The sequence below is a fragment of the Dendronephthya gigantea genome, unplaced genomic scaffold (genome assembly GCF_004324835.1).
Source record: "Dendronephthya gigantea isolate DGI-Jeju-01 unplaced genomic scaffold, DenGig_1.0 000595F, whole genome shotgun sequence".
NCBI classification, from domain to species: domain Eukaryota; kingdom Metazoa; phylum Cnidaria; class Anthozoa; order Malacalcyonacea; family Nephtheidae; genus Dendronephthya; species Dendronephthya gigantea.
In genome coordinates, this window is record NW_021163605.1 from 294 (window position 1) to 11,044 (window position 10,751).

Consider the following 10,751-nt stretch of genomic DNA (forward strand, 5'->3'; position numbering starts at 1 on the left):
AATTAACGGACAACTATCAAACTCACACTAAAAGTTTTACATTGACATAAAAACTTTATCTTATATCTGAACTTATATCTTCAGCCAGCTAGAATTGTCTCTGAAAAACCACGTATAAAAATAATAATTTATGTATTACATTGATTTTCATTTTACAAACTCGAAGGATGTAATATGGTTGATCGATCGTCACCAACTTAATGTATATTTAACCATTTAGTTAAATGTAATTTAAGCACAATGTACATTCAACTACAAACTCGAATCTTAACCTTATAGCCATTATCGGACAATAAAAGTTAAAAACCTTGTGCGAACTGTGAAAGAGTACTTTTTCTCGCAGTATGTTTGCGTATAAACATATTATAAAGTACTGACTTCGCAAAAACTCTATAGGTAGCCACCTTAATCTAAAGTTGCGTCGTTTAATAAAATAAATAATTTCTGGGCATTACGGTGGTATATAATTTTGCTGCACTGCACTTATAAACAAGGGGAGATTTTCGTTTTATATTAGACCAATCATCAAGTTTGTTTACATTTCAGTAACGATTCAAACTATGACCATTGTGTTTTAAATAAACAATTATCTAAAAAGCAAATAATTGATCGCTTTTATATTTTTATTAATAGTTTTAACCGCTTTGCTATAATGGACACGCATTACTCCCTCTATATATCTGAAACCTTATATTATTACCAACTGCATAGATCTGTGTAGATCATGTGGATAGATCCGATAGATCAATATTGCATTCAGTACCAACTCAAAACTGTCTATCAGTATATCTCTGATTGTGTAGTTGGGATGTGCTTGTCTAACTTTACCTACCAATATAGCGGCTGAATAGAACAACAGCGAAGATAACAAAAAGACATGATAACAGCAAAACTGCCCACCAACTGATACCATGCGAGAATCCAAATAATGAAAAAATTAAAGTTGATGCAACCAGTTCAGATCGGGTCGTTTATTATCGGCAACGTCACTTCACACCTGGTACCACTCAGTTTTACCATTGTTTCCAAACATTACGTAATATATGGGTTATCAATTTGTCCTTCTAAATAAATAATCTACCCTCTTAAGATCCGAAGAATATTGGATGGGTACTTTTATCTTTAAATTCGTAAGAAACGTTCACTAAATAGTAAATACATGGTGGAATGGGCACAAAACCTTGAATACATCTAAACATGCAAAACCGTACAACCCCCTATTAAATATCAACACCACCCCTATTAAGAAAAGCAAAAAATTTTAAGATCCAGACTTGACAATATTGTACAGGGGTACTTGCATGGTATGAAAGGGAACTTTAACAGGCTATTTTATTTAAATTTTTTATACTTCGCGTTCTTCGTAAATTTTTAAAACAGAATAAATCATGATTTTTTGTAGTGAACCGCCTCAACTACATTTCCCATAGGGAAATCCGAGTTAACTCAGAAATACACGACTCTGATTGGGCAATTCTGTTAACTATAGTCTTTTAAACAACTGACCCCAGGCCCATGTTTTTGTTTTGGAAAGACATTACATTACATTTGATTTTCTTTGATCTTTAAAGTAACTGAACGTAGTAACGCATATACATTCCTATTTTTCACAAAATATAAATCACATGCATGGCAACAAGGTTATCGAGTAAAATGCAATAATCGGTAAGGTGTACTGACGTAATCTACTCTTTGATATCTTGGTTGTGGAAGGTGCAAAATGTTAACTGTGCCAGAAATTTATAATGATCCCATCTCTTCACAATGTAAAATTCTTATATATTGTTCCCCGAACATGCACATTTTCAAAAGTCGTATGACTCCCACATTTTTTACCGCCCCTATCCCATTAGAATGATTTATTAAACGTCCTAAAAATGGTTCAGTCAATTAGCAACATATCCTTTGAGATACTGTAAGTAATGATCGAAGTTATACCTATGACTATTGTTGTTGATTCATTCGTTTTTGCTTGTTTTGCTTCTGTTGTACGTCGATGTACTTCGGTTGTAGGTTGATTTACTTTTGTTGTAGGTCGATGTACTTTCGTTGTAGGTAGATTTACTTCGTTGTAGGTAGATTTACTTTCGTTGTAGGTAGATTTACTTTCGTTTAGGTAGATTTACTTTCGTTGTAGATCGATTTACTTTCGTTGTAGGTAGATTTACTTTCGTTGTAGGTAGATTTACTTTCGTTGTAGGTTGATTTACTTTCGTTGTAGGTAGATTTACTTTCGTTGTAGGTTGATTTACTTTCGTTGTAGGTAGATTTACTTTCGTTGTAGATCGATTTACTTTCGTTGTAGGTAGATTTACTGTCGTTGTAGGTAGATTTACTTTCGTTGTAGATTGATTTACTTCGTTGTAGGTCGATTTACTTTCGTTGTAGGTAGATTTACTATCGTTGTAGGTAGATTTGCTGTCGTTGTAGGTAGATTTGCTGTCGTTGTAGGTAGATTTGCTGTCGTTGTAGGTAGATTTGCTGTCGTTGTAGGTAGATTTGCTGTCGTTGTAGGTATATTTGCTGTCGTTGTAGGTAGATTTGCTGTCGTTGTAGGTAGATTTGCTGTCGTTGTAGGTTGATTTGCTGTCGTTGTAGGTATATTTGCTGTCGTTGTAGGTATATTTGCTGTCGTTGTAGGTAGATTTGCTGTCGTTGTAGGTAGATTTGCTGTCGTTGTAGGTTGATTTGCTGTCGTTGTAGGTATATTTGCTGTCGTTGTAGGTATATTTGCTGTCGTTGTAGGTAGATTTGCTGTCGTTGTAGGTAGATTTGCTGTCGCTGTAGGTAGATTTGCTGTCGTTGTAGGTATATTTGCTGTCGTTGTAGGTATATTTGCTGTCGTTGTAGGTAGATTTGCTGTCGTTGTAGGTAGATTTGCTGCGCGTGTAGGTAGATTTGCTGTCGTTGTAGGTATATTTGCTGTCGTTGTAGTATATTTGCTGTCGTTGTAGGTAGATTTGCTGTCGTTGTAGGTAGATTTACTTTCGTTGTAGGTAGATTTGCTTTCGTTGTAGGTAATTTTACTTTCGTTGTAGGTAGATTTACTTTCGTTGTAGGTAGATTTACTTTCGTTGTAGGTAGATTTACTGTCGTTGTAGGTTATTTACGTCGTTGTAGGTGATTGTACTTCGTTGTAGGTAGATTTACTGTCGTTGTAGGTAGATTTACTTTCGTTGTAGTATGATTTACTTTCGTTGTAGGTTGATTTACTGTCGTTGTAGGTGATTTGCTTTCGTTGTAGGTATATTTGCTTTCGTTGTAGGTATGATTTACTTTCGTTGTAGGTCGATGTATTACTTTCGTTGTAGGTTGATTTACTGTCGTTGTAGATTGATTTACTTTTGTTGTAGGTATATTTGCTGTCGTTGTAGGTATATTTGCTGTCGTTGTAGGTAGATTTGCTGTCGTTGTAGGTAGATTTGCTGTCGTTGTAAGTAGATTTGCTGTCGTTGTAGGTAGATTTGCTGTCGTTGTAGGTTGATTTACTTTCGTTGTAGGTTGATTTACTTTTGTTGTAGGTTGATTTACTATCGTTGTAGATTGATTTATTCTTATGATTTTTGTGGTAGGTTCAGTACGTTTTGAAATTGACGTTATAATACCTGCGAGATAAAACAAAATTATTTTAGGTGGGAAACTGAGTACAATAGCCGGGTTAAGACAATCGTATATATCAACAGTGGGTTTAAAGTTATTGCCTTAATTATCCTGCTTACCATACGTTTTGCTGAATGCAAAGTTAGTTACTTTCGTCGGAAAAACATATTTTAGTACAATCTGTATTTCAAACCATATAGTTTCCCCCCCCAGAGAAAAAAAGAAAGCAATGGTCGTTGTTCCCATCCTGAATGTTGATTAGGCGGTTGTAATAATACTACAATCATTTCTATAATAAAATTGCAGCATTTTTCCTTGTTTACAGAAAGTTAACTTTGTAATGATAGGTAATATGTAATAATGTTAACTTTCCTCACTAATAAACTTGTTTAAAAAATACTCGAAAGCGACAAAATTAGGTCAAAATCTTGTTATAATAAGATAACTCACCCCTCGTTGTTTGAGGAATAAATTTCTCGGTCGGTTGCAGAGCGGTTTCTGTAACATATAATTAAAATGATATAAATTTTATATATTGTGATGTTTTAAGATAATTTATTCCTACAAAGTTAAGTGTATTTGAGAAGGGCGAAAAAAATGAAACCCAACCCGCTTTTTGGCACTACTTTTGGCACATGCGCCTCGGACAAGCGTTTGGGCGCGAGATTGTTTCATTTGTTTGAAAATTTTGAATTTATAGGGAACTTGCCAGTAATCAGGGTCGTAGCTAGAAGCTCAATTGAGGGAGAGGGAGAATACTCGTATATTCATGTTCAAATTAGCGTGTCACACAAAGGATGTCAGTAAAACGAGTCGGTTTTAGGACAAATATATTAATATTCGCCCCACTCCCTAATTAAGCTTCTAGCAGTAATTCCAGCAAATCACGCTGCTCCAAATTAGCTAAAATTTCTTCCACTCGTACAGGCTCATATTGTTAACGGACAACTTATATAAAATTGAGAGCAGTGCACAGGGACCGCGGAGGGGGGGGGGGCTGGGGGGCTTTAGCCCCCAATTTTCTAAATACACGTGATTCCTTTATAGCGATTTTTATATGGCCATAATAATACGAATAAAAACTCCTTAAAGTAAGTTGTGTAATCATAATTATGTTTCACTATCCCTGTCGGTGAACAATGTTTTTATTGAAGTGTTCACAAGAAAAATATAAATAGATAAGTATGGACCCCCCCCGAGAGTTCACTCTTTCGGCTTCGCTAGCCCCCCCCCCCAAACAAAAAACTGCACCGCAGTCCCTGTTTAATATTTTATAAAACGAAAAGTTTTTAATTTTTGATGCGAAGACCGCTGGAGAACTGAGCCCTCTGTATATATGCTGAGAGAAAATTTGCCGAATATGAGCAACGTGAATTAGAAGACTGAAGAGCTTCTAATTCGTAATTTTGATTACCTTTGATAATGACAACTACTCTCAGAATCTGTGTAGGAGGTTGTCCAACGTCTGATTTTTTGTACAACAGAGCAAAAAATGTGCCATTGGAAGTTAGCGTAGCGTTATATACACTAAATGTAAACCTGCCACTATTCCCGAACGAACCAGTAGCAACGAAATCCATGGAATGATCATATACCATTTGGTACAATTTATGCAACCCAGCAAGTTCAACTTTATCTTTATATCCATTAGGATAAATTGAAAAATACCAATCCATACTTTCCATTTCCTCAAGTGGTGCGCATGTATATGCAATGTTGATAGTAAAGTTTGATCCGACTTGAACACTTATATCATAGTCGTCTTTTGGGCTTGTAATGTTGCAAGCCTGACCTAAAATAGAACCGTTGATTGTTTTCTAGTTGGGAAAAGATTCTCCTGCAGGGGTTTATAGCCAGACTTTCAAAGGGGGCTCTTTGCATTGATATACATGTCAACAGCATTAGAAAGAAATTCAAACTTTGCTCTTAACAGTTTTAAAAAATTGATATGCATTTTTTAAATTCGGTCAGTTTTTTTTCACGCTTCTTAAATCTTAATTTTGGCCAATCGAAATAAATCGCGCGGTCGCATGTAACATGCATGCAAAATATTTGTTACCATCTTATTGGCGTTTAGGGGCTCATTGGACTTCCAGCTTCTTTGTGCTTAACATCAGCTACGGGTGAGGACTGTTTTCTGGCCGACACGTTACGTTAACAAAAAGTGTAATGATTAGTAGTGCGTGTTAATATGCGCACCCAGGTTCCAGGTATCTTGTATTTGCACGCTTTCTTAGCGTACCCGACCAAAGCTAAACCACACGCATATTCTGTGCACTCGATCAAAGTTAAACGACACTGTCACTGCACGTATACTTCTGTATACCCGATCAAAACTAAACGAATGTACGCATATTCTGTATACTCGATCGAAGATAAACGGCACTGCACGAATAGTTTGTGTACACGGTCAAAATTAAACGACTGAAAGCATATTCTGTTAACTTGATCGAAGCTTAACGACTGCAGGCTTTTTCTGCGCGATCAAAATTAAACGTCTGTACGCAAATTCTGTGTCTCGATCAAAACTTAACGACTGCACCTATTATACCAAACTCTATTATACTAAGGGGCTGATTACATGGTGTCTTTTCAGTCTGGTGTCACAGCGGATTTGGACCCCCTGCGGATATGGACCCCCGGTCCATATCCGCTAGCTGATTTGGACGCCCCCGGTCCATATCCGCTAGCGGATACGTACCCCCCTCCGCGGATTTGGACCCCCAAAATTCAGATAAAATTATAAGCCGCTCGTTTCAAACATCGTGCTTTTCATGTGCTGAGCTTAATTATAGCATTTTGCGCATGATTAACCCGAAGTTTGAAAATTTAGGCAATAGTAAATATTTACACATAGTCATAATAATATATATTGATATTTATTACCTAAAACAATATAACAATTTACAATCAGTTTAGTGTGATCTAAGTTCAGTTTAGTGTGATCTAAATTCATTTTTAGGGGGGTCCAAATCCGCTGGGACACCGGCAAACCAGGCCAAATGTATTTTTCAATTACATGCGGCAAGTTGCAGCCCGGGCTGAAAAGTTATAGCGCCTAATTTCTAATTCAATTTACAATTACCGTAAGTTACAGTAAAGAAAAAGCCTCTATACGTCCCTCATTCCCACACTCGTACTTGTCGCAATTTTAAGACCCGTTTACTGTTTACACGATGCCGTTTTCATTTGAAAACGGTATTAAATTATGCCGTTTCGGCCTTGCGTTTACACAATATTGCCAAAAATTGAAACGGAAACGGCACAAAATGAAAACGTAGTCCTTAACGGCGAAGTACGAAAACGGGACACGTGTGCCGTTAATTTTTACGACGGATAGATGAGAGGAATAGATTTCATCCGATTTGGATGCTTGTGTGCAGCTCTTTTCATTAATATAATTTTGATAATTTTAACAACATAGCTGTGTAGTGTGTATACAGCCAAGCGGGAAAACTTTCCTGTCCTGGAAGAATGGTAAGATTATGACTGAAGCCCCGTTTACTCTACACTCAATTTATTGGCACGGCACGGCTAAAATGGGTATTTCAATTTTGAAATATAAAAAACTGTTACAAACCAGAAGCCACGGGGCTTAAATTTCTTATTAGTAACATGGATAATAAAATCACTATCCATGCTGGCATGCATGTCTTTTAACTATCCATGTTAGTAATTAATCCACTCCATGTAAAATTACTCTGATCTGGCGGCCTTCGGTGTTCTCTCTCTACTAGCTCTTTTCGGTGTCATGTTTTCTGCGATATTCTGGTTTAAAATCTTATTAATATTGGAAAAGAAATGCCACATGGCAAACAATTATAATTTTGTACCGGCATCGTGCAATTTTTGCGTCGTTTTCAAACATAAACAATACAGTTCATATTCGCATTTAGATGCCTTGCGAACATAAATGTTCTTCGATCTCGTAATTCAGAAGCACATCGTACTTTAAAAAGTATAGAAGTTCTAGAAAAAGGATACATTCGCTTTGTCTCACACTTTGCCTTTGGAATTCGCGATATATTAGATCTTCAATCCTGTGCAAACCAGCCTCGTACCCAGGCGCTTTAAAATATATAACGTTGCATTCAGGTTCTATATAGAGTTCAGCTGAAAAAACGCGAGCGCGCGGGGGTGCTTGGGGAGGTTGTTTTTAAATTTGTTTAAAGTTGTTGGCTAAATTTGCCAAAACCTCCCCAAGCACCCCCACGCGCTCGCGTTTTTTCAGCTGAACTCTATATAAGACCTGAATGCAACGTTATATATTTTAAAGCGCCTGGGTACGAGGCTGTGTGCAAACTACGACGTGTCAACGCGCCCATATACGACAACATCATCTTGTTAAACGGCGAAATAGCAGCGATATTATTAAAATAGGACCAGAATCTACATGTATTAAATATATTTTTACCCCAATTCAATCTAAACTTAATCGAACAGCATGAAAAGAATGGTTTATTTGTTCCTCTTGGAGGAATTGCCGTATCATGCGAGCGAAATCGAATCGCACATCGGAAAATTAGCCAAAGCTGTGCACCACAACTCTTGGGTGATAAGATTGGGACGTAGATAAATATACGGTCACACACACACACACATCTCAAATACTAGTATACTTCGCGCCATTACAGACTTGCGACGACGAAAAAAAGAAGAAAAAACAACAAAATCGAGGCGAGACTATACGTTTACACTATTCCGGAGCGAAAAAGTGACGGCAGAATATAAAATTAATTCTAATGTCAATTTTTCGCGTAGTGCAGTGTAAACGCAACCTCGTTTTGATACTTTTTTGCACCGTTTTCAGACAAATCCGGTCATCCGGAGTAGTGTAAACGTAGTCTACAGACGACGCGTTGCTAATTTTTTTGACAGCCGTGATCCAACCACACTAAATGCAATTTAAGATATTTACAGGAAAGGAAATATGCACGTTGTTATTACCGTATCCTTCACTGATAGCCGAAAGAAGGATTACCAAATGTCTGACAAGTCTTGATAGGAAAATCGACGTCATGTCTGAATTCGCAAAAAAATATAAGCATCGAGTAAATAAATCGAAAAATTATACAACATATTTAGGGTTTTTTGTCATTTTAGAACGGGCCTGATCAGTTATGAAACAACGCAAATAAATCTCATCTGAAGATGAAGTTCCTGTCGTTCCTTCGATTATGCGGCTAAATCTAATAATTTAAAATTTTGATTGAGATACAAGCGCTCCTTCAATATTCAACCTCTCGTATTCACAGTAATTCATGTTCGTCAACAACACCTGTTACTCACAGTAAAGGCTTGTTTACATGGAGCAAGTTATCCCGGCTAGGCGAGGTAAAAACTGCATCTCGCCTACCCGGAATAACTCGCTCCATGTAAACAGGCCCTAATTCATGTTCGTCAACAGTAATTACACTGTTACAAATTCGACTCCAGTGTTTACATTTTCAAACCCCTTCGACAATAGTGCGAAGAGTTCATAAACCCAACGCGATAAGATATTCAACATTGATCGAAGGATTTGATAACTTTTATAAACATTTCTGTCCAGGATTAACCCCGACTGCCTCAAATGCATCTGGTTTATTCAGCCTGTCAAACGAGAGCCTTATATGTTTGTTTATGTCGCATGCGTGTATATCGCTAGCTAAACATGAAATGATTACATTAATAAATGGTTTAACTTACTTTCATTAAGTCTGACAAATTCTCAGGAAGTCATCAATGTTCAATACAGATCAATTTAAGCATTGCTATGTATTTACGTTCGCAACTTTCAATTGTACGAAGCGGGGCGGGGGCAAGTTAAATATTTTCAAGATGGGCGTCATAAGGCTCTCGATCCAATCTTATTAAAAAAACACCACACAAAATACATAATGAGTTCCTAGCCATTACTTTGGGTTACAGTTGATAATGTAAACGGACGCTAAAACATATATTTTATAGTTTATTGCCGTGAGTTCGAATAATTATAACGAAGCTTCTCGCCTTCTTCTAAAAGCAAGATCGTAAACGTTTAACAGGACCAATTTTGTCGCCATGCCGTAGACCTTTTTGGTAATTACGTCACAAGATTTTAACGTCACAACGTTTCAAATTTAGAACCACCTTACATGAAATGGATTTCAAGTTTTACTCTCGCCACGTGCAAAGATGTGAACATCCTTCTTCAACACATGCATGAAAATTTTTTTATTTTGACCGATCAATGTGGGAATACTGAAGTCATAAGACGATAACGAGGCTGAGGGGCCAAGACCGCTAGCCTCGTTCACGCGTTATGTCGTATTTCCATACTTATTAATCAAAATGAAAAATTATTTTTCATGCATGTGTTGAAGAAGGATGTTTTGCATCTTTGCACTTAGCTTGTGAGAGTAAAACTTGAAATCCATCTCATTTAAGTTGTTTCGAAAAGGTCCATTCACTTCTGATGGATGTTTTATAGTCCGTTAACTTGCAATTTATATGGGTAGAAATTCCACTAAAACCAACGCTGTACTTCTTTATTAATAACAAACTACATGCCATACGTCAGAAGTGAATTGGATCCGACAAAGTGGAATCGTGTGAATGGGCCTTAATTTAGACTTATAAATTCAGTCGCATAGTTCAGTAATCATTCGTCAGAATAACCACCACACTGTAGCAGGCGATGACAACATGCATGCACAAGGCTAAAGGCCCTGTACACTGTGCAATTTTCTTGCAACTTTGCAACACACAATGCAATTTCGAGTTTTTCCACGTTATTTCGAGCTAGTAAATAAATGGTTAATGTAGAAAACAGTAATTTAATCTGACATACTGTTATACTTCATCTTAGTAATATTTAATAGTTTCGTTTTAATTGGTTGAGTTAAGTCACGTGGGTTTACCTCGTGCAAAGAAAAAAAAGGTTGAACACTTGGTGTATGAACTTTGGACAATGCAAATGAATTTGTATTGACGTTATTTGCAATTGAATAACATTTCTAAAAAGCCAGTATTCGTTCTGCTTTTTATAGTTAATTTTAACGGCCAGTCTTTGATTCGCTCAGACCCAGTGCGTCCAATGCAACCTCGTACCCAGGATCTTCTCTCTGTCGTTCATTGCGGAAAAAAAGGAGCAGGATGCTGATAAATATATAACATGCATGCGTAAATAG

General features: G+C 36.8%; 1 long non-coding RNA gene across 1 annotated transcript; it reads right to left on the reverse strand.

Moving 5' to 3' along the window:
- Positions 1 to 3,477: 3,477 nt before the first annotated feature.
- Positions 3,478 to 5,387, reverse strand: LOC114543935. The gene is made up of 3 exons (XR_003690245.1): positions 5,015 to 5,387; positions 4,051 to 4,098; positions 3,478 to 3,605 (listed from the first exon to the last, which is right to left on the reverse strand). It is a non-coding gene; the product is annotated as an uncharacterized LOC114543935 (long non-coding RNA).
- Between the last annotated feature and the right edge of the window lie 5,364 nt (positions 5,388 to 10,751).